Here is a 25,728-nt window from a genome sequence, read left to right as displayed (position 1 = left end):
GAAAACACGACCAATGTTCGCGTTTCGTGCATGTTCGATCGCTATACCTCGAGATATAGCGTACGAATGAACACGCGACTTTTTCCCAGACCGAGCTCATACAGTCATTTCTCTATGAATTGGCGCGCACAAGGGTCCCTGGTAAACACGGAGCAGTTTGTCTGTGTCATATTTGGTTCGTGGGCTGAGTCGCGGCTGCAGTGTTGAGCTTAACAAATGCAGTTTTCGTTTTTTAAGAGAAGTGGTTAGGTATCGTATTGACGCTCAATAGTTTTCGCCGTGAAGCTGCGTGTTATAACTTAGAAAGATGATATTAAAGGCTTTGCTAAGGGTACATAACAACGACTCAAGCTACAGTTTGCGGTCTATTTCGGCAGCATGAGCAGCGAATCCTGTAGTGAATAAAGGAGGGCAACAGTGGACGAGGAAAAACCCAGTTGAACTAAGGGGATGTATTTTACATAACCTTGGTGATGCAATAAGATCAGCGCTACATTTAACTCATCATATAAAAAATTCAAGAAGAACGTAATGGGACAATAGATGATGCGAGAAATATGGCGTCTAAGACGTAGTTTAGATGTACAGACGGGTCCACTGTTAAAGGGAACACTTGCGTTTCGGGTACGTCCGGATTTCGCTCTCCTGCAAAAGCATAGTGGCTTAGATCGGCATAACACTACTGGTGATTGACAGTTCCGAACCCTTATGATAGACCAATAACGTGAACGAACAATCTTTGCTCATCCACTAGCCGTTAGGGGACCGACAAAATGAAAGTTGCTCATTCTACTGTTCCCTTAACAGTGGACCGTACTGTACATAGCAATTACTTCCGAAGCACGCACTCAAGAAAAGCACAGCCTTCCGGATCCGTTTCTGTTACTGATAGGATTGAGAGGCAAACATAGCTGGCGCGCTAATTTAGACACCGCTTATAATAATAGCTGTGGCAACGCTATGGCGTGGTGGTGAAGGAAGCCAGCGCAGAAGCACTAATGACGCAAGGAACGTCGCGAATGTGGGTTCTCCGAGATAACGCTGAGGCCTCTGCAGCTCAAAGTAGCACTCGCGTTTCACGTGATTGCAATTAATAACAGGAAGCAGCGCGTTGAGCCGGCAGTACGGGTCGGTGCCGTGATTGTACTTGCAAAAACATACTGCGTTCAGGGTAGTGACGTCAACGTTGCCTTAATTATTACTCCAAGCGCGCGCCCGATCCGCCTCACCCCTCCTCAGCCGTAGCTCTTTTTGAACGCAGTGAGCCTAAATATGAGCGTCCAAATGCAGTCACGCGACCGACCCGCACTGGCAGCTCAACGCTCCATTGCCTTCTATTAATTTCTATCACGTGAAACGCCGGTGCTGCCTTGAGCTGCAGAGACCTCAATGTTATCTCGGATGACCCTCATTAGCGACGTTCCTTACGTCACCAATGACCCTAGGTGGAATTACCCTCTGTGAAACGGAAACAAAGTGGTCTCAAAATATATATATTTGCATTTCGTCTCTTCGTTAACTGATAGAGCTGGGAAATGTCATACAGGGTGTTCAAAATTAAGCTTTATGGCTTTCTTAAAGTTCAGCACTTGGAGGTACGTGAAAAAAACCTTTGCTGATAAGTTACGCATCCAGGGAGACACAAAGTGAGGCAATAAATATCGCGGTCTGCCACCCAATTAACTAAGGTTGAATAATGAACTATTAGTGATGTTTATACAGAAGAAGTTAGAGGCAGTCGCGTTTCTACACAGTTTCCTTTGGCAGAATTCTAGCAGCACGTCTGGGCTCCGAGACATCCCGCTGCAAAGTTTAATTACGGTTTGAATCATTACGCATGCAAGACATTGAGCACTGGCGCAAAGCTGTGTGTGACACAGCATGAAAACTGCTTTGCTTCCATCAGTTACAGTCTTTGTAGTGTTCGAAGGTCACTTTACGAAATTCAAGCGAAGCTTCCCGAATTTCCTGACGGAATCAATCGCACCCAGAATTCTTGCTTGTTTTCATCATTTTATATCGGACTTTCGGTGGCTTTGGCAAGTGAGAAAGTTCGATCTTAATTCAGTGACGTCCGGTGCCTCCTGCTGGTGTTCCTGTACATTTGTGATGTTTCTGGGACAGCCGAGCAACAGGTGGCGCACATCCTCGTCGTCGTGGTGGCACGAACATGTTGTAGATGACACGTGCTCAATTGTGAATAAAAAAAGTTGGAGCCGTAATTCTACTGCGTGAGCGTAGGAGCTCAGCGGAGCTGAAGGGCGTCCTCCCGTCTCTTCTCTCGTTGGCGTTCTTCATAAGCGCGCTGCTCCTCGGGTGTTCTCCCAATGCGCGATCGACCCATACTTGCCACGTACGGCCGCGCCAATGCAACGCCTGGAATCGACTGACGTAGAGAAACACGTAAGAAAAGTGTGCCTCCAGTGAAACTTTCTGCACCTCACTTAGTGTTGCACTGCTTAGGTATAAGCCTAGCTTTTATCCTTCTCTCTCTCTCTTTTACTCCTCTATTCCCCTCCCAATGTGTAGGGTAGCAAACTGGACGCATTGTCTAGTTAACCTCCCTGCCTTTCCTACATTCCTTCTCTCTCTCTCTCTTGACCTATCCACGATGTCAGCTGATGACTTCATGAGCTGACATCATGATTCCGTCACCAACTTAGGTAATCTGTGACGTCACGATGACGTCAATATGTGACGTCATCGCACACGTAGAGAAGGCGATGTTTTTTCTGACCGTGGATGGATGTGGATGGACATGGACGGACGCCGAAAAATTAAGCAGGCGTTTCATTTACAGCTGCGTTTTAAAAATGCTTTGGGCAAGCAGTACCGAGCTGGTGAGGGCTCATTGAACACGCGGATGCGTTGTTGGAGCTCGGGGTATCAGTGACACCAAATGTGGTGGTCCACTGCGTGTAACATTGATGCTCTTGTGCTCTCTGTGAAGCAGTTTCACAGTCCAGCCTGCTTTGTGTTGATGTTTCGCCTTATCTTACCCTTCCTTTCAACTGTCAACATCACCAAGAGTCTTAAGTAACAAATATAGCTTACTTGAAACACCTTCGCCATTGCTATCGCGATCCGTCATATTGCTCAATATTTGTACACTCCAGTATTCAACTCTCGCTCAATTACCATCTGCAGGTGGCATATTCGAGAGCGACAACCACCAGGCGCAGTTGAGCTTCCGCCATGCCCTGGACAAGATCAACAAGGACATCACTCTGTTGCCCAAGACGGAGCTCATGCCCGTCATACACGAGGTGAAGCCGAAGGACAGCTTCTCCGCTTCCAAAGCTAGTAAGCATCGCCCCAGCCGCACGTTTGGCAATAGTGGGTGGTTACTTTAATTTTTATCGAAGAAACGGCCTAAGGCTCGGTAACGTACGCTTATGTCCCCATAATTAATTATATGTCGCTGTAAGGTTAAATCACGTAAAGTTAGGTCACGCCGTAATCCCATATCGCGGCGCCCCATAAGCCTTCGCAATTAAGGACCGAAAATAATCACTTTGCTGCCATATGATTCCGTTTATCTCACCTTGACAGCAATAGTCGAGTGTCTTTCCCTCAACAATCTCTTTTTTTTTAAGGACATCCGACAGTGAAGTAGTCCTATAGCCACGTTCGCACACAGATTGACTCATTGCGTCACTAGCTTAGATTGTCGTAGCGGTTTAAGGCAGTACAGGATGGAAATACTCACGTGTGCCCACACACAAACGACATGTTTTGATGAAAGTGGGAGAGGGGGCGCATATTAACGAATTGACAAAAAAAGGTACAAAATAAATACCGACATGAGGATGCTTGTACCATCAGGTACGCGACTACTTCAGAACGGATATAATCAAAGCATCATACTCCTTGTTCTGCGCGTTCTGGGCCTCTATATATTCGCTTGCTTTGCCAGACTATCCCTTGCAAATATGAATACTAATCATGTGAAACCTGAATACTATATGCATTGCGAGACGCTTAGAAGCGCAGGTGCCGACGCAATGACCTTTATAACTCTTGCACATATGTTATTGCTAGACACGACACATACTGAGATGGTTGTAGCGCTCATTTACATTTATCAGTGCATGATTGCAATGACAACGCTGCTATAAATCTAGATTTGTAAACTCGCTCTCAGCGGTTAACCCTGGATGTCCACCCTTTTGCATGATGTTGTTTCTCGTCGCAAGGCACCCATCTTGTTATTTTAACAGGACAGAGATCTTCTACACGAAGAGTGAAGTACTATACAACTACAGCGCTATTTGTGGGGTGTGTTCTTGCGTATACGCATGTGTGAATATGTGCGTGAATGAGGGAATGCAAAGTTGCGCCAAGTTTCTTCAATATGACGAGTCACCAACTAGCCCAACGGCAAGTTCTATTCTTTGTAGTCCCCCCCCCCCTTTTTTTTAAGTGAATCCCGAATGGTTGTGTTGCTATCATCTTAATAGTTAGTTACGATATTGTGGTTTCTTTCCAACACTTTCGTCCGCTCGTCATGTTTGGTCTGCCTTTGATGTGTAAACGTGCTTTGTCGTTTTTCAATAAGCATATAACTGCACATCTAAATGTTTTCTGTCCCCTGTCTCAAATTTGCAGTCACAGCCTAAACGTAAGCCTACGAGATTATATTCGCTCAAATTTCAGTAAAACTGTTCGTAAGAGCTTCTGCGATAATTTTATGCTTCGGTTCCAAAATTTTACGGTTTCATGAAGGTACCTTTAGTACTTCTGCTTTTCTCTTTTAATGTTCTTCGGTTGGCGGTTTTATTACTACCTTTTTTTGAACGAAGAAACAGCGCTGGAACAGGACGGAGACGAGAGGACACAAACATGGCGCTGGTTATTACCTTGACCGAATTACTTCTACAAAAGTGCGGATAGCTGTGCTGGTGGGCTAAACATGCTTGAAAGAACGTCGCGAAAAATGACAGGACGGACGGAAGAAGACGCACATGGCATTGCAATCTGAGCAATTTCAATGTAAAAAAAAAAACAACTCACCACATATATGCACAAAGTTCACATGAGATAACCAGTCACATCGTAATGAATCACGTAGGATACAGGAAGTTTTTCACAGTAATATTGAAAGCCACCGGAACTACTACACATGCCATACCAAGGAAAATGCTCAGTTACTTGGTGTCTTATAACCTTACTCCAAATATTTTGTACGTAATTTAACTTCTCGGGACGTCAATGTGGGCTACAGAAAACGCCTGTATGGATGTCCCCTGACTGGTTTTATCCGCCTGCAGTTAGCTAACGTACGACTTAAAAAAAAAAAAGGAGTCATTGCATTTTACATTTCGTCCCTGTTGTACTAAGGGTCCCTGCGAATGGGAATTCGAGCTACAACACTGTCCTCAATAGCCGCTGAGTCAACGCGGAGCGCTTGACTTTAATCTATATATCTCTGTGCTACGCAATTCTCTATTATAATATTAACTGTAGAAGATTATTGCGGTCATTTTTACATCAAAATATGACTTTGAAAGCAATCCAACCATCGCAATTATTCAACAATGAATCTATCTATTCGTACATGTCCCACCTATAGGTCAGACATTATCTGTCCTCCCCATAAAAATTTTTAATGATTCGTCTAAAGAAAGCACGAAATGTTTTTCCCTTGCATAAAGAATTGCGAATCTCCGAGTATATTGTTTCAGAAAGTAAACGAGCTGCAGAGCCTCACAAAAATCCCGTTGGCTGTGGGCGGGACGGCGGGCTGCACTTTGAGTTCTCCATTCACTAATGAGAGTTCCCGACATACTTCTCGGAAAAGAAAAATACACTTGCTATGCAAAATTGCCAATTTAGGCGAGTAACTTATGCACTGCCACAAAAAGTTTTGCTCTAGTATGCAAAAAGTGCTTTGTGCGTCACACACATTTTCTTTTTTTTTCATCCCCAATGTAATCTAGCTCAAATAGATTTCGCGTCTTCGCATGGTCGCTCTGTGAAGCAACTGCACTTTTAATCGCTGTTTAATGTAGGTGTATAATGAGGAGTTCGATAAAATGCAAGTGCAGAAAGAAGAGAAGAGGTATAATTAAGGGGGTGCTCGCCCACTCTGATTACTTGGACACTCGCTCTGATTAAATGCCCTCACATGATGCGTTTGTATCCCACGTAGCGCTGCTGATCCCCATGGTAACACATGACATTGCTCGTGTAACCGAGAGCAATGTTACCTCTGCCAGTGGACAGCTGCTTAGAAAAGTATGCTATTTTCATTAGCGGTGAGCTGCTGGCGCTGGATGTGATTATGAATAAAGCACTCTCTTGTTTAAAAACTGACGTATACACGCCTACCGAAATACTGTGCCTGCCCAGTGAGATATGCCTACGAACACGTTTGACGAAACGCACATAGCAGGAAAGCTGTATGAGATTTAAAAAAAAGGCAGATAACGAATTATACGAGTTCCTTATCGTTATCTAATGGGTAAACGACACTCGAAACTGAAACGAGAGCTCAAGCGAGAGACGTACGTACGTTCCCCTCCTGTAGTGTCTATTTTCTCATGGCGTTTCGAACATTTTCTAATTAAGATATTACAGGCTCGTTTATGACGGCACGTGGCGACTGAGAAGAGGTGAAACGGAGGCTTGTTCCTCCTTTTTTTTTTTTTTGAACAGCTGAGCTGTTTAAGCCGGATGTAATGTCTCTGCTGGATCCCAAAACTATCATCATCATGAACCGGACACGCGCTCCCTTGGTCCTCTTCTTCATCTTCTGATTCGCTCCCAGAACATGTGCGCCGAGTTGTCCGGCGTGAAGATAGAAGGCTAGAGAACGAGTACATAGAAAGAAAGAGATAGAAAGAGAGAAATAGAGAGAAAAAAGGAGAAAGACACAGAGAAAGATAGAAGGCGAGACACCGAGTACAAGGAGAGAGAGAGAGAGAAAGAGCTAGAGAAAAATGAAAGGGAAAAAGAAATAAAAAGATAGAGATGTAAATAGACAGAGAGAGAAGGAGATGCAAAGAAACATGCACAAAAAAAAGATAGACAAAAAAGAGAGAGTAAGCATAGCCATGCATAGTAGAGTATAGCAAGGGGTGTGAAAGGGAAGGGAGGGTGAGGAGGAGGGAAAGGAGGAAGGGTAGCGCCACCAGCTACGGCGCTTCCTCAGTCTTTGGGCAAGTAGTGCGTAGCTGATCTTTTTTTTTCACGTCCATGTGAAAGATATTACGAAAGTACTACCAGATAACAAGAACCCAGCTGCATCAAAGAAATTTTTTCTTCGGTCAGGTTGCGCCTACATGGCTATTTTTACGACATCTTGTTACACATGCAGAAAGACTTCAGTCGTTTTCAAGTTAAACACCAAGTCCACCTGCGCTTTGGTTCTGGGATTAAACCGCTGTCAGGAATAATAAGTCCTGCTGCGAGGTGCGCCTTCGCTATGGTATGAGCTAGGCAGTGGTCAGTCTTGTCAATTATGGTCATCGTAAAATGATGGTCACTATGTCTGTACAGCTTCAACGCCTTCCGCATAAGATGCCACGAAGGTGACTGCAAACTCAATATATACAAATGATCTGCTGCAAAAAAGAATGTTCGAAGCTCCCTTCTTTTTTTCTGTCTTCGTCAACGAATAAATATTAGCATATTAGTTCACATGGCTACTTTGCGCCTAAAAATTTATTGTCTTTTCATCACCCCATTGCGGAAGGAAGACTCAGTAGAGATACCAGTAATCTTAAAAGCATTAAGTCGACAAGGAGCACCTAAAACGTTTGTCAATATCTTAGCCCATATCTACAAAAATTTCACAGCCTACCTTACTTACAAGAAAAGTGATAAAATTACGATAAATAAAGGGAGTCAGACAAGGAGATACAATAGCCGCAATGTTATTCACTGCTTGATTAGAAGTATTTAAACAGCTAGACTGGGAAAAAGCAGAATTCAAGGTTAACAGAGGATATCTCAGTAACCTACGGAACACACCACCTAATACTTACCTATTGATGTTGCGCCTAAGATATGCGTAATGTTTGCTTTTTGATCAACAATGTACACAAGTATGAACCTAGTCAGCCGTTCAAGATGGCTGGCCCTTGGGCAAGTGGTTCAACTTTGGCCAGGTGGCTGAATCGAGTGACGTGCCGACAAACAGAAAGACAGAAAGACAGACCAAAATTTCTGCGATTAAGTTCCCCAAGAAAGACTATCGTCTTTAATAAGAATGGGCTGGAGCACATTCGGCAGGCGCTCCCAGATAATGGCAGGAAATCTGCCACAGTAATTACAGCAAAAAGTGTACAATCACTGCGTGCTGCCAGTTCTAACATAGAGTATAACAAAGCAAATAGATAAATAACAAACGTAGAGTATAACAAAGCAAATAGACAAAACGTGTAGGATCACGCAGCGTGCAATGGAACGCAAATTGAACGGAAATGAGAAACATTAAGGGAACAGTGGTAGCCGATATTCTAGTTTACATTATTTATTTATTTTAATTGTATACATGCAAGCACAAGGACACAGAGAAAAGAGGGAGTGAGCAAGCTGGCAACTGCCACCAAGAGAAGCACAACGCCTGCCTGCCCTTTCGGGAGGAGGGAAGAGACAGAGGAAAGGAAGTTAGGACTAGTTTACATCAAGCGAAAGAAAAGGACATGGGCTAACCTACGCGAGTGGATCCCATTTTATCCCTGCGAACTTCTTAATTTCATCAGCCTATCTAACTCTCTGCCTTTCTCGACTGCGTTTCCCATCCCTTTGTAACCATTCTGTTGCTCTTATTGTCAACCTGGTGTCGTTTCTACGCATTACGTGGCCAGCCCATGTCCTTTTCTTTCGCTTAGTTTACATCAAGCGAAAGAAAAGGACATGGGCTGGCCACGTAATGTGTAGAAACGACACCAGGTTGACAATAAGAGCAACAGAATGGTTACAAAGGCATGGGAAACGCAGTCGAGAAAGGCAGAGAGTTAGATAGGCTGATGAAATTAAGAAGTTCGCAGGGATAAAATGGGATCCACTCGCATAGGTTAGGGTACACAGGAGGTCATTAGGAGAGGTCTTCGTCTTGCAGTGGACCTAGATAGTAGGCTGAAAATAATGGTTATGATTATTGCAAGATGAGCGGCATGCTGCAGCAATAAGTACCAGGGCTTTTTTTTGTTTTCTGATGTCTGATAGGTCGCGAAATAAAAACCAGAGTGAAAATTAAAACAGGTTCATTTGGAACATTTAGGAACACATACCACGTACTGTCGGCCTCAAATGTTTGCGGGATCTGCAGCGCGTGGCGGAGTGACGGAAAACTAAAGTCCCTTATTATATAGAAAGTAGCTACACTCTCCACCATATCCTTTCCAAAATGTCCAACCCTCCTCACCCAAGTGTCCAAACCTTCTCTATGTCCTCTTCCAAAGAGCCACCGTGCGGGCGCCGGCCATATAACACGGCTCGCGCCACTTTCCTATCAAGAATGCTTCACGGGCGACGGGGGGAGGGGGGGGGGGGCGATTCTTAAAGGGGCCCTGCAACACCTTTCTTAGTTATATTGGAATAGTCTCATTATTGACGTATGACTCTTCACGAGTCATATGCCGCAAAATTTTTTCGAATCCGTCAAGTCTAAGTGGTGTTACCAAATTATAGAGATCACGTTCCGCAGCTTTCTCCCTCAACTCAACGCCGCGAGCGCGCGGAAAGCTAGGCAGCGATTCGAGGGAGGCAGCGCAGAGGAGCGAGGCCCCGCCCAAAAGCGCCGGCGGAGTTTTTTTCTTCATTTTTTTCTCTCTGACGTCTGGGCGCAACCACGTGGTCTGTGCCGCCACTTCCGGTCGGCTTGCGTCGTTCTCGTCGAGCGGAGCCGATATCGCGCGTGCTTGAAAACTGCGCGTCGGTTTGGTAATGTTGGGTGTGCACCTCGAACGCCTTAGTGTTTTCATCGCTCTGCCAACCATGGAAGCAAACCTGCGCGCTCGTTTGGAACGAATGACAGCTGAGATCGGTTTCGGCTCATACTCCGATACACCGCCTCGTAGCGCCGCCATTACCGGACGCCAGCATTGTTATCGGAGACACGCTGCGCCCGTGCCTCGGTCGGTCGTGAGAACGTGCCGACGATGCAGTTCTCAGCTGACGAGGCAACGCTCGAACGGCTGCCACTCTCAACGGCAACCGGCGATGGTCAAAAGCACAGAAATATTCACGTTTTCGGCACTGCGCATGGCGAAGAAAACGGAACCACGCAACTACGAGCAGACGAGCTGTCGGTGAGACCGGAAGTGCTAATATTAATGTTTGTTCGGTGTTTTTAACGCGATAACAGAATATAAACATACATATTATCTACTTATTGAACTCAAAATTAACAACGAAAGTAATAATGAGGGTGTTATCGTGATTATAACATCAGCCAATGGTGGAACTGCCGACAATCACGTCATATTTTGCGGACTAATACATCATTTGTCGAGAGAAGAGGGAGCGATTTTCAGCTGACTTTGAGAATTTATTGTAAATTCCAGGCCGTGCGCATCGCTGTAATATTTGGCTCGCGTGTTCTCGGGAGCCTCGACTACCGATCGGCAGCGCTTTTTGAGCATGTTCGAAAAGTGTTGCAGGGCCCCTTTAAAAGGAAGAAGGAAATGAAAATGAAAATTGGGTGTGGAGTGCACGTTAACTGTCTCTCAAGTGAGGACGCCTCAACCGATACACTCACGGGGGATTGGGGGCCCGTGAAGCGGGGAGGCGGAAGGCGGGAGAGGAGGGTGCTCGGCGTGGCGGCTCGGTTAAAAGAAACACGGCACTTTCCCAAAGATATCCAGAGACATTACGGAAAACAGCATTGCTGCGTCAGCTACCGTCACGCGGCGGGTGTTGAGGCTATCGGCCTCGGCGATTAGCGACGGCGCGTTCAGACAACTTGCCGTTGCCGGATCTAGTCGCGGAGGCAACGACCGATAGCCTCGACGCCTGCCATGTCACGGTAGGTGACACAGCAATGCAGTTTTCCTTCGCTCCACCACGCGCTGCAGATCCCGCAAACTTTTGCTGCCGACAGTACATCTCTGCATAGTCACCGTTTCGATTGAAACATTTGTCGTAGTATTGCGCCACTTTCCTGCACGCTCCTCGTAGAAGGCAGCCGCCTGCGCTTTCAACCAGTTCCCTACGCCGGCCTGCAGCTCGCAGTCTGAGCCAAACTCCTGTCCTCCTAGCCAGCATTTCATGTGAGCAAAAATATGGTAATCAGAGGGAGCCAAGTCCGGTCTGCATGGTGGGTGATCAAACACGTTCCACCGAAAACACTGGAGGAGCTTCTTTGTTGCAGCTGCACTGTGCGGCCGCGCACTTGTCGTGAAGAAGGACAATGCATGATGACAACATCCCTCTTCGCATCCATAGAGTTGCGTACACATTTGCGTACACAATTCTGATTTGCGTACACTAAGTTGTGCCGTTCACATTACTCATTCGTCGATGAATTTCAGTTGCACTGGCTCCTCAGCACGTAGAAATCAAGTTACGGGACACACTTCACATTAGGTGGCAGACTATTGTCCGAGGCATAAGTGTACGTGCCCGCTGCGCGCTCAGAACTGACAGCTGTGGCCTGATGCAGTAGGCAGGCAAAGTAGAAAAATTGCGCAATATATGTGCGCATTGCTTCATCCGATTCTCACTGTGGCATTTATTCGGTGGCTAACCGGACATTTAAAAAAAAAAGACCGACCTCGTAAATTTTCATAGACGTAAAAGTCTGATTGATACATATGCGCATTTTTCAGTGTGATTGAGTCAATTATAATGTGAGCGTTACTTTCAGAGTTGCATTAGTCAGTTCGCGTCAGGGGGTAGTGTATTGAGCTTTTGCAGGCAGAAATCAGCCACCCCGTCTTTTGTTTCTTGTTGGACCGCTGATATATACTTTTGATCTCTATTGGCTTTATGTCCCAATATTTCTGAGAACAGTTTCTACAACGTTTCTTCCAGTTTGCACGTCTTTCAAGCAGAGGGTGTCTTCAATCGTCGGTCCCACTTCTCCGGCAGTGACGTCATTCGCCATGTCCGCTTGCACAAACTTGAATGTGCCGCACCTCCAGACTACATGGCACCCCACGTCCAACCGCAATCCGTACACGCTCAACTTGTTTCCGGATCCAGACCTTTTCGGAAAGGCCTTCTTGGATCTCATACTCAACAAGAAATGGAAGACATTCACAGTACTTTACGAGGAGCAGCAAAGTGAGTTTTTCTTCCCAAACTTTACTGACTCTTGGGCTTTGGCACACCGCAGCAAAATTTTAGCTGTGAGAGGCTGTGCAATGGATCAATACGAATTACCTGTGACAGCTCGGAGTTCTTTAGTTGGTCCCATATATCTCAGTAAATGGGCGTTCTTTATTTCGCGTCTATAGTGGTCGCCCTTGATGCTGAAAATACAACGCGTTGACCTTATTCAGAGCCGTAAATCGTATTCGCAACTGAGCCACCATTGAGCGATCCGTCAATTCTTGGGTACATACGTAGACCACTGAACGTTTTTATGCTACAAACAAGGAACTCATTGCTCTACGTCTGCTTGAATGACATTTGTGTGAGAAAGAACGCCCGTTTATATAATGAATGCGCCGTTATTAACAGAAATTGTTATATGCATCAGTATATTATATTCATAATATTACGCATAAAATATATGTATACCTTATATGTACGCGTAAATATAACGTTATACCTAAATTCAAAGCAAACGCTCACTTTTTAAAGGCAAAATCTTTGGATACCTCACCAAACCCGAAAAGTGACCATCGGCGTCGGCGTCCTGCGGCATCGGACGCGAGTTAATCGAATAATCACCGTAAATGGGAATGAGCGTGTATGATTTTCTCGAATTATGGGCAATTTGACTATTTTTAAAAATTCTCTAAAAACGCTTCGTTTTTGAAACTCGATTTCGGGACGCCGTTGCTGCTTCTGTGAACGCCGTAGCTTGCTCAGATTGGCAGTATGGATAGGCCTTTATGTGAATAACAAACCTCTGCATTTGTATTTCTGTAGTCGTTTTTGAAGTAAAGACTTTTCTTGCTCGAATTAGCAAAAAAGAAAGTGTAGGTCAACTTTAAAAATATATAACGAAAAACTCCCATCTCAATCTTGTTCAAGTTCATTCCGGTTGTTCCCAGAAGGCTGCAGAATGATAATATAGAGAAACGTGCTGCACCATATTTATTAGAACAAAATTAAATATTTCACAAACATTCCAATTCGAGAGTGTGATTTCTTTTGGGTCAAGGGCATCTCTTGTGACAAGGACATTTTACAACGCGCTTTCTTTCTTCGCCGGGCTTCGCTCAATAATAATAACATAATTTCCGTGAGCGGAAACTATTGAGTAAAGAAAACGACCGTTTCATTGCTTCGGTCGTCGTAGACGGGCAGCGTGCACATTTTAATCCGTCTGTACATATTTTTTCGGAAATATAAAAACAATGAGTCCTCGCGTGAACTAGTGTAGCTCAGTCGACCATGCACTGTTAGAAAAGTAACAAATAGCAAACGGCGATGTCAGTGAACGGCGAATACCACAATGCGATCTGTGAACCACCGCCACGCATTCTTTGTCTGGCTTTGCCACTCCGCAGCACAGAATGCTGGGACGTAGATTGCGCAGATTACAACGATACATTTTTCCTCGCGTATCCGTTCAGTTTTTCGCATCCGGAGAGCGGGTCGCTTTCGTGTAGATTGAGTAGCGTGCTTTGCGCTAATCGGAGCAACGCACGGTTGTGCAATACGCATACAAACGGCGGTGCAACACAGTCAGCACTTAAAGTGATCGCGCAATTAGAAGAAAGAGTAAGATAGGGAAAATAAAATGAGAGAAAGGCTGGGAGGTCAACCAGACTTTTAGGATCCGGTTTGCTACCCTACACTACGGGGAGGGCGACAGGGAAGGAAATATGGAAAGGAAAGCGGAGATAAAAGCAGGCGCGCGAAAAAACAAACAAAAGGAAGGCGCAGGGCGGGAGTACTGTAGCCTATTCAACAGGCCACTGCCACGCAAAAAGTGCAGTAAGCCTTAATTGATTTCCGGGGGGACGACTGTTCCGGTCGGCTTTCTAGCACTGACTGTTCGATGGGAGGTTTGTCGTCAAGGCGGGCCAGCGAGCAGCTAGGGGCAGTCTGTGCGCGCTGTAGCGAGGACAGTGAGAAAGAACGTGGTCTATCGTTTCTTCGCTGCCGCAGTAGTTGCAAGCAGCACTCTCTTCATGCCGATTCGGAAAGCAAAAAGATTTGGGGAAAAACAACATTAAATGGACACTAAAGGCAAATAACAATTAATTTATGTCAGAGTGAAAGGTAAATGTTTGAGAAGGCCTAAAATGTTGGTATTATCAACAGCAGTGCTCTACTAATCGAGAAATTTAGGTACACGATATGAGCCACCAGGGGACATTTTGGAATGAGCCCGGTGACGCCAAGAGTACCGAGTACAATTAATTAATCACTAGCACTCATACTACTTATACTAAACAAATAACATTCCATACATTACAAGACGTAATAAAATGCTGCTTGTGAGTTTCTGTTTCATTCATGGAAAAACAAATTGGCGTTACTAAAGAGACCGGCGCGGGTGGTTTAAGAGCTCCGTTTTCGCCGGGCTGCTCTCCGCTCGTGCGGTCGCGTCTCAGTGGTAGTTTCGCTGTCGCGTACTGTTGCATGTGCTTCGCACTTTCATGAAAGTCACTCTAACGGAAAGACAAAATGCCGCGTCCCTGTTATGTTGCCGGGTGCCTGAATTGTGTGCGCCGCTTGAGAACCAGCAGCTGCAGCAAGGAAACTGACGTTGCTTTCCAATGGGTGCCGCAAATAAACACCTACGCCGAAGTGGCCGAGTTCCGTGCCTCTGCGTGTGTGCTAAACAACCAAGAAATCTGCGTGTGTGATCTCTGCACTTTCGTCAGAAGATTACGAGATCAACCGCAACTTGGGCAAGGCTCGTAATGTGCCCTTCAGAGCAGAAACTGCAGCGTCGGCTACCGAGCAGTAAAGGCGGGCAACGTTGGTCAAGGCAAACGCTACGTCAGGAGGCCTTTTCAAGGAGGGCGATTTGAAGTGCGCTAACGCTGTGCGGACCACTAAAATGTGCTTTTCCTTCAGAATAAGCATTTACTTGGCACGAACAAGCACTACGAGGTTTCTGGAACGCGATTTCAGCAATCAACGTCGACCTAACATTTGCCTTTAGTGTTCCTTCAAGGTTACCTATGCACCTGCCTGAGAGACTGAGGGCTTCCGGAATGAACAAATTGGAGGAATGGGGACTCATCACCCGTGTGGAGCACATCCGGTCATGGTATATCAGTGGTAATGTAGAAGAGACGCGACTCCAACAAAACGTGTTTTGTCCGTGGCCAAAATTGCTGCCACCAAACTTCACGTAATCGACACTTTTCAAAATCTCTTGATCCCATGTGGTTTTAAAGGGACACTAAAGAGAAACAATGAATCAGTTTAGTTTGATAAATTGTACTCTGAGAACTTTAATGTCGTTAATCTAGCCATCACAGGTTTATTAATATAGGATAAAATGAAGTTCAAAGTTTCATTTTTAACTTTCGCGCCGAAATCTCCACGCGTGACGTCACGGATTTCAAAGTCTACTTATCTTATTTTGGTGCCATTGGCCCAACGAAATTTTCTCAACTTGGTATGTCTATGGCCCCCTCAGAGGACAATATACTTCATTTTTACCGATTAGGAACTACGTAGGTCCAAGTAGGCGTCGTCAAAATATGTGACGTCACGGCGATTGGTTGGAAACTTCAAGGTGGCGTCGGCACCCACATTTTCTTTTTGCGCGTTTTCTCGCTTGTTAAGCGTCTTCTCGCCGCACGTGTGGTGTTCTTGGTATCGTGAAAGAGTAGTTTACTAATACGAGAAAAATCGTTTCGCTCTTTAGTGTCCCTTTAAAAGACACACTTTTGGGCCAACAAAATCAAACATCTTGGCCTAGAGCTTTGACCAAGATCTTTTTTTTTTTTGACGTTTCAAGCAAGAAAATTCATTAGTTGAAACATTATTAGAGATATACAAATGCAGTGCTTTATTGTTATCATGCAGGCCTACCCATACTGTCAATCACAACATGCTAAGATGTTAGAAGCAGCAACGGGACCCCAAAATCAAATAAATTTCTCAAAACGCAGCGTTTTTAGAGAATTTTTAAACTACACAAATTGCTCAGAATTAAAGAAATAATTATACGTGCTAATGCCTATTTACTTCTAGTTGTGTTGCTAATAAATAAATTTGTAGTATTTAGGTCGCGTCGCTGATGGCATGGTCGCGAATTTAGGAAAACCCGGTTTTCGTAAAATGGCCGTCGCGTCCGGTGACGCTTGTCGAGAGACGAACAGAGAAAAAAATTTTTTTTCTCTGTTTAAGAAATGTTTTATTTGAAAACAAATTGTGATTTCGCGCTATTCAACTATATGTGCACAGTATGCAAAACTATCAGAGAGATCAGGAAATTATCAGGAATGTATATCTCGTTTTTTGATCTTGTGGAATGGACTAATAATGGCGACCGCTGTGCCTCGGATCGAACTCGAAACCTCGTGATCGGCAGTGCCACGCCATAACCTTTAGGTTATGGTAGCAAAAAAATCATTAGAAGTCTTAGCCTATTTTCGTTGTACCAAATGGCCCATAATTTTTCGTTTTTGCCTCGCAAAAATGTGATTGTTATATTCGTCAATTAGCTTACACTGAAGGTTTCTCGCTGCCAGGTAATCTGAATACAATAAAGTCCACAATGTGTTTTCTGTGTACTAACAAAAGGAAACAAAACCAGTATTCTTAACTTCGTGCTGTTCATTTGTTTACTTTTAAAAAACAGGCTTGATTTTGCTCAAGGATGTGCTGAATAGCTCATTTTCTCAAAACCATACGGTTTCACTGGTCCAAGTGAACCCAAAGCTGTCCTTCAAAAAGATCATGAAAGACATCGGCGTCACCAAACAGTACAACATCATCTTAGACATCAAGACGTCGTCTCTACCAGAACTTTTGCGAGAGGTAAGGCGCCTTCTCACCAGTGGTTATTCTTTGCTACCAGTGCAATTAAGTTCATACTTGGTTTTCGTGGTGTGAGAAGCGTCGCCGAATACGTCTGTCCTTATCCTATATATTCCCTGCAATTTCCATCATGGAACAAGACAAGTGCATTGTATATAGCGAGCCCGTGTCAGCCATGGTAGAAAGTGTATCATGTTCTCTTGGTTCCATGCATGTGTTTTGTGCTATTGCGTCTTTGCAGCAGTTGTTTCTGTCAAAGTGAAGCTTATATTTAGAGTGCGACAATTAGGAGATAATTCGCAAGTGCCCAGTGTCCGCTGTATGAACTTCTCGGTGAACTTTTGTGTTACGCGAGGAGGTATCAGTTGTGGGACCACTTATGCAATACGAACTCTCCTGTTGAGTGAACATATATATTTTAGGGCTGAGGCTGATTATACGAATGACCATAAATATTTTTTTTATGTTTAGTGATTGTTAAAACTTTTACGATGGCAATATGTCATGTGAGAGGAGTAGCCCGACGCCAGACATAGGTACCAAGCTCTCTTTTATTAAATACATTTACTTAAGCTAAAAAATTCGGTGCAGCTCATGTTGCTAAATTTTACGCCTCGTATTCCAGCATAGTACTTAAACGTTAAAATCGCTCGAATTTACACCGTAAATATTGTACAGCAGCGAAGCTAGGGTGTACCCTAATCTGATAGCAAAATGTGACGTAGCCTTGAACGATTTAGCAATGCATTACATGAAGTTGTTGAGAGCAAGGCAATTAAATGTTGCGTATTAGTGTGTTCACGCAGTCTTTGTAAATTCTAATTACGCGCCGCCTTTCCACAGCACTATCACAACACGAGTGAAATCATTTGTTTAGCGGGTTCTTCTTTTGCAAGTTAAGTGTAACGACGTCACTCCCTGCTTCGCATGCCACAGTTGCCGCTTCCCGTCAACTACAACTAAATGCAATGGTAATCTTTACCGTGAAACGCATGAGCTGGGCGCTACGTGCCTCGCATTGTTCAAAAGCGCCTCATATATCAGGCGGTTCTCGCACTTATTTGGAGCTGTTCATTATTGAAACGAACACTGGCGTGAGCCTTGCGTGCGTAGTTCCAATACGGATATGTATCTATCGTTTCAATTTATGTGATGGTTTTCTTTCGACTGTTCCGTCGACGGACACGAAGTTGTCCTGTGATCCGAATCACTTGCAGCTTTGCTGTAAAAGAAAAAATCTCGGACAGTGCGTGCTAATACCTAAGTTTGATCACAAATCAATAGTCGAGCACTGGGGAATAAATTCAGTCTCTCGTATTTTTTTTATTTTCAGTGCTAATCTAATATCTAGATGAGCACATGATTGCCCAAGTCGGACCGCCTTTCTGGGCTTATCACTGCAGTCTACGCAAACTATCGTGACTGTCTATAATATTTATGCCAGCTCAACTGCTGTGCTCATGCGCAGATGGAGCGCGAGATCACACCGACTAATATATAATTCTGCCTGGGGAATTTCACCCAAGAAGTTTGCGCAGTGTGCCGTAAAAACTTGTTTTTAGGCTAGTAGGTGTTTTGTGATCGTCGTAATGTAGTGAGAAGACATAAATACAAAGAGAAGGAGACAGCTACAGAGAAACAAGCGCCTGTGTTATATGTCCCTTTGCCTTCGTAGTTGCCACTCCGGAATTGGAATGACTTCAGAATCATTCTACATTTTAGCGACCCCGGAATGGAATGGGGACAACGCTTGGAGGAATGGAATGGGAATGGAATTAAGCACCTTTTGCGCGGAATGGAATGGGAATAGAATTACGTCTTTTTCCGAAAATAGAGCACGTTTTCGTCTACGCGCGGTTTTTCAAAATTCAAATGTTAAAAAGTCAGAGCCTGTAAATTAACAATAAAGCAGTATTTTTAAAATGACTTGGCAGATTACGAGCACGGTACATTTATAAGCAACGCGCCTACTACAATTCTGTCCGTAACCGCGCCTCTATGCCGTTGCTATCCCTCGTGCGGAACTACGGCGGCGGCATACACCCCCCTACGCATAGTGATATTTTTTTTTGCCTTGATGGCGTTTCAGTTCTTAATTCATTTTAATGCAGTTTGTAATCCATATATTTTGTTCATCTACGTCTGGTCGCCTGCTAAAGGAGTGGAGCTTCTAGCCGTACTTCGTATAACATTCCAATTTGTTGCTATCGCTTTCATTGCTTCGACCTTTCGGTGAAACTGACTTTTATCACTGCCTTATTCATTGATGTTCCCAAATAAGGGAAAGACGGTACACATATGTAACGTAATACATTTCACTCACATCGCAAATATTTGTGAGACATCTCCCAAAACCAAGTTGGGTGTAGAGGTATATGTCGTGTACATAGCCCTTGGAAGTATTTTCGACTCTGTGTTTAATTACTTGGACATGTATAATTAGAATCTTAGAAATGCAACTCGGTTGCAGTTCTTAATGCATCTGATGACATAAGCTCTATGGGGCGTTCATTCTTAACTCGATAAAACTGTCAAGGTGCCTTTCCTACGTTGAGGAATTACAGGAATGGAATTGAACTTCCCGGCCATTCTCGGGAGTGGGAATGGGCTAAGTTTATTCCTTCCAAGGAATTGAAAGGAATGGAATGGCGGCAAGTTTTAATTCCCCGGAATGGAAATGGAATGGAATGGAGGCGCCCATTCCGCAACACTATCTGTGTATATGTCTTCGTAGTTAATGAGAACTAACAGACAATAATGCCAAGGAAAGTATAGGAGATGGCATTTGTAATAATTGGGATATAAATGTGAAGAAAGTAAAGTAGACGAAAAAATAACTTGCCGCCGGCAGGGAGTTATCTTTTCGGATAACTCGCCGGTTATCTCGGCAAGTTATCTTTCCGTCCACTTTGCTTTCTTCACATTTGTATCCCAATTATTACAAATGCCATCTCCTATACTTTCCTTGGCATTATTGTTTGTTGGTTCTCATCAATGCTGTGTCTAACATAGAAAAACGAGCCCTTAAAAGCCATCTTCTTTCCTTCTGTCTTCGTAGTTGTGTCTTATGTTACGAAAATCCGCTTGTGTGCTGTTTTGAGAAATACATATACATACAGAGGTAGGGAATCAATTGAACTTGTGGCATTGTAACAACCATTGGTGCTAGAAAAAACGGAAAGAATAAGGTCGTAATGTGACCCACGCTGTGTTCCAGGATCTCCATGTTGAAACTTGCATATCGTCAATTATTTCCCGTCGCGTACTACTTCATATGCAGACTTCATTGTGGATATAATGTAATGCTTAAAGCCCCCAAAAAGGTTGACTCCTCACTAAGGTGATCATGTCGGTCATGTTACTTATAACTGTTTCTCTTTACCGTCCATGTAACTGTAGCTAACATTTCACAAACAAGCAATGCCGTATTCTGTAGCCATCGGCCGGACAAATGAAACACACGCCAGTGTCCAAACGACGACAAATGCCTTTATCGAAGCGTTGGGCATGCATCTAGAATGTAAAACAGCGCGGACATAGAACAGGAATGACAATACAACACAGATCGTTGACGCGCAGCCAGCGCCTGCATATTTTAGTGACTCCATGCAAACGGCACTCGTTTTCAAGCTTTGTGAGTGGCCAGAGTCAAATAGGCCTTTCACCCGTGTCACTAGTGGAATCAGCCGTGCCTGAATGGTGGAAACCAATAGTGTCATAGTACGAAGTGAAAGAAAACGCTATATTACACCGAGGAATGCTGCTATTTGGTTCATCATGAGCTACCACGCGTGAGACGTGCCTGTAGTGCTCTTCCGGTTGAGCTACCGGCGCTAACGTGTGACACTCTATAGAAGTCATGATGACATCGCCATTGCTGCGATAACACTAATTGCGAGGCTGTCTTTGGTGTCTGTGTTTCATTCGCTGAACAATAGTAAGTAGTCTCGCCAGACAAACAACAATTGCTTCATTTCGATGTAAAAACACAAAAAGAAACAGAGAGAGAGAAGACGAGCTGTAATGCGAGAATATACAATCAGGTCGTCACGGTGCATTATAAAGGCTAAGGATGTACGCTCACCGGTTCGATTCACTTAAAGCGTGGGAGTGTATGCATCGCGGAACCACTTTCACAAGGTTTTATCGAAAGCATCGCGTGTTAGCCCCAACAGGTCGACCGAGAAAGCGCCCCGGCCACACTCTCGCTGCAGTTCACACGGAACGCCAAAGTACTTGCGTTCACATAATGTCACAATCCTTTCCACTCGATTCTATGATAATGTTGTAATCCAGCGCTCATGGCCGGCTAGTCCCTTTGATAAGGCTAGGGAAGTGCTCGGCAGATTATTGACGATCCGTGAGAAGGATTAACGTTGGAATAAAATCCTTCAATTATCACCGCCCTCTCCATGCCGGCGTCAACGCTTCGTAGCGTATCCTACATCGTCGTTTTTTTTTTTTTCTGCCTGAGCTGTTCTATCAATGGCCAACACGCCAATTTATGCATTTTGTAAAGTTGGCCTCGGTGAGACATTCCTTGTTGTGATGTTTATAACTACAAGGCCAGGAGGTTGTTTCTGTCTCTTGTTGCTGTGAAAAAATGTCCAGTTTCGTTTCTTGCAGGCTAGAGAAGTCAACATGATGACGTACTACCACAATTACATCATCACTTCACTGGTGAGTACCAGCTGCCAAGCGCTGGTCACTGGTCACGCGTTCTATTATTATCGTTTCTACGTTGTAGTGAACATGGTGTATACTGCCACGCTTTACGTGAGTTGCAGTGTGCAAGCTCGCAACTGCATTGTTTCCGAGTATGAGTAGCATCATCCGAGACACAATATATAAGTAAACTACCACTCCAGTAACTGATATAACCCCATAAATGGCCACAGCATACCAAAACATGCAAAATCTGTTCGCAGAAACATTCAAATACTCGCAGTTGTGCGCAACACCAATTAACTAATGTCAAACGTTAACAGACGCGACAGAACTGCCCAATATTGTTAGCAAATAAAGCGTTTAGCATTCCATTAATGCTGAGTCTATAGTTCGCCGAGAGCTTGCTTGAGGAAAGCGAACGCGGCTCCGTGTTTCTGTGGAGCGCTTTGCTGCCATCGTCACGCCAGCACGCAATGCACGTAGGATGCAGCAGCGGGCATGAGCACGATAACGAACAGTCTGCAGTCACACCTTCTTTTGCCGAGAAAGGCCGCACGCACACTCGGCGAAAGACTGGAGAAGTGCACGACTCAGTTGAATAAACACGTAATGAAATCGCGGACCTATAGGGCGAAGACGCAGCGCTGAAGCGTGCAATGCCATTCTGCTCTCCACATGTACTGCATTATATGGCTTGCACGTGGTTGCTACCCTTATCTAGTGGCATCGCTGGTCTATAGGGTGTCGCTAAGAAGCAGTGCATAGTAAAATATACATATGCATTATTTATGAGAGCAATTCTTAAGTTTGGCAAAGTGAATTGTTTCTATACTTTGGAAACAACCTTATTAATCAATTGGACAAAACTTGTCTCAAAGGATTTTTCGTTTTATTTGTTTGGCGCCGCCGTATCCAGTCGAACTTTAATCGTAGACAGTTAGTTTCACGATGACGCTGGCGTCAGGTTTCGCACTTCAACTTTCGCGACATATATGCATCGCCTTTGCTAATGCACGCCGCGCACCGTGAATCAAAATTCCCTCTTTTTTCTCCGTTTTTCCGAAGTATGCGCCGCCTACTTTGGGTTATGTTCTAACTACAATGTAGCTTGTATTCGAGTGTATATGGTATTAGGATTGTACTATTGAAAAGAATAACCTGTGCAATGTTTCTCCTCGTGCACTGCATTAATCAGTTAGTTATTTTTTTTGCGACGTAGGTTTGCCCTTAAGGCATAATCTTTGTATATTTGTATTAAATTTGCGCCGTTAGGCCGGTGTTGTGTATGAAGTGAAGAAGTGTCTTGTGGAATGTGTTGTCATGTATCCATCGGTCATAACTGTTTGTGTCACTGTAGCGAAGGCCAGCTTGCAGGAGATGACGGGAGCGTTCCGACTGTAACCCTTGGCATGTGCATATAAGGTGGCATGCATCTGCTTATCATTAACACGAAAGTGTTTTATGCCGGCGAACACCAAGATTTCAGTGACGCATTTCCGTCACGGAAGTAACGTCGAAAAAATGTACATGATCCGAGGGCAAATAAAAACTTCAAGGTTTCCATGAACGGGAGTAGAACCCACGACCTCTCAGTCCGCGACAACCGATGCCGAGCATGCTATCCACTGCGCTACCACCACATACTCGGGAGAATTTACATACGTAGTGCCTTGGCCTGCCTCGCCTGGCTGTAACACCGCGTTCCCCGCTTACGCTCACCGCGAGAAAAGTTGCGGCCGGTCTAGAGGGGAGACACGACGAACATTGCGTTTCTCTGTAGTCTGGCCATGGTGTTCACTTTATTCTTTGACATGCCGTTGACTGGTGACCTTAGTCGACGCTCTTCTGGCTGTCTCACCGCTTTCTCTGATTACGATCTCACCGTTAACTACTGCAGATACCACAAATGTGCGTCTAATCGTTGATCATGGACGTTAGTCGTCGGGATGGAAATGTGCCACCAAGCCTCAACTTGGGGGCATCTACGTTAAATGGTGCTATAGCTGCCAAACAACAATACATTGAGCAAGCTCTCCTATATCAATGTACAGTGAACATTCAACTACTTCTGTAAGGACACGTTTTACTTTCGTGTTATCCCGATTCCTATGACGCAGAGATCAACAGTTTTTTCTTCACTCGCTACTGTTCATTAGAGTTCATTAGCTACTATCTGGAAAATATAAATATTGCAGAAAGCGCCAGTTTAACATAACTACTCTATAGTTAGGCATCCAATATATGCAAGTTTCTCACTTTTTTTTCTGGCATTGCATGTATTCCTTGTATTATTAAGGCGAAAGCTTTAGATGCCTCATCAAACGCGAAAATTGACCGTCGGCGTCGGCGTTCTGCGGCGTCGGGAACAACACGAGTGATGCGAAAAATCATGACGTGATGATGTCTTGATGACGTCACAAGTCGCCAATAATTGGTGACGTCATTATGAAGTCATCACGACGTCCTTACGGTGTCACGTAACGTAACGTCACATGATGCCGTCATCACATGACATCGTAGCTTGGGCAAATGTGTACCGATCACGGAAGCAGCGCAAAACCAGGTGGGGTGCCTCCGATCCTGGAGGCCGTGCAATACCACGTTAGGTGCAGAAAGCTTTCGGAGGGTGGCGGGGCAGGATCACCGCATAGACTGAGAAGAGAAAGATGCCTTTCACCTTCGAGTCGTCTTAGGTGAACACATAAGGGCTCCCGTGAGTTTTCTAGTGCGATGCGTGTTTTGTGTTGTGGTATTCCCTGCGTGCATGCGAAAATTTTTCGACTCCTGGGGCTAAATTCACAAAACTTTTAATTCGTAAGTGCGTTTTCCCATTGGTCAGCCGGCTTCACTAATGATATGTCCCGCATCGTCATTGGCTGATATATTATCTTACGAAAATTCATGGCGTAAGACGTTTCTGTGAATATAGGCCCCGACTAACAAGGCTGCATTATGGTCAAATAAATTACGCAGAGAGTTGTACTGTACATATGTTGTAGACGTGAGTGTACTTCACCCTGATGTCACGTGACACCACATAAAACAACGGTCTCATCGGAGTACTGTCACGTTACGCTGGGCATGACTTTTGGTACATGGTATGTTCTAATGTTCACGATTTCGCTGTCATATTCTCGCAGGACCTGCACACTCTTGACCTGGGTGAATTCTCTGACCTGCAAGCCAACATCACCGCATTCCGACTGGTGGATCCACAGCGACAAGAAGTCGTGGACGTTGTTCGGGACCTGAAGATCGGCAGGGCGCTCTGGAGATACGGCGCCACTAACACTTCCGAGATAATTTCTATCGATGTACGGGAAGTCTCTTTTTATATTTCCAGAGTTAATGTGCGTCCTGTGAGGCTTGGTATATTCCCGATCAAACTGATGAACATTTCGATTCGACCATAAAATGCACTTCGCATACATTGTGATAACTTGAGCTATTTTCTCATTTCCCTATTTCATATTTATGTGACGTAAGAAGGCAGGGATCATAGGAGAAGCCGACGACGAAGTGCGCGTGAATAGAATAAAAGTATGGCGTATGAGCCACGGCACATCTCCCACCTCTAGAGTCACATTTATATGGGTGCTTTAAATTATCTGGACATAAAAAATAATTGATGACCAAAAACGAATACACGTTTTAAAGGAACCCTGCAACACTTTTCCAAGTAATCATTGAATAAATTCATCAAAGGAGTTTGTTGCCTCATGAAGTGACTGCCGTAAAAATTTGTAGAATCCCTCCAGTACGAGCAGAGTTACAGGGATTTGTCGCACGCTTTCTGTGCTTTCTCTCTCCTTTGGTATCAGAGAGCACGCTGAAAGCTACGCTGGGAGGTGGAGGGGGTGATGACAAGGGGGCAAGAAGCGATGTCCGTTCGTCAGCGCGCCTCATCACCTTGAGCAGTTTTCTTTCTTTCGTTTTTTTTTAATGCGTGACTTACGTTATAGTGTTTGCGAACGCGCTGGTGTAATC

At 44.5% G+C, this 25,728-nt stretch overlaps 1 pseudogene; it reads left to right on the top strand.

Annotated features, from left to right (window-relative positions):
* LOC119395944 (glutamate receptor ionotropic, kainate 2-like) overlaps positions 1-25,728 on the top strand; it is a 235,584-nt pseudogene that overhangs the window by 176,867 nt on the left and 32,989 nt on the right.

The sequence above is a fragment of the Rhipicephalus sanguineus genome, chromosome 6, assembly GCF_013339695.2.
Source record: "Rhipicephalus sanguineus isolate Rsan-2018 chromosome 6, BIME_Rsan_1.4, whole genome shotgun sequence".
NCBI lineage: Eukaryota > Metazoa > Arthropoda > Arachnida > Ixodida > Ixodidae > Rhipicephalus > Rhipicephalus sanguineus.
Note: the sequence above shows the minus strand (reverse complement) of the source record. Positions and strands in the feature narration are given on the sequence as shown.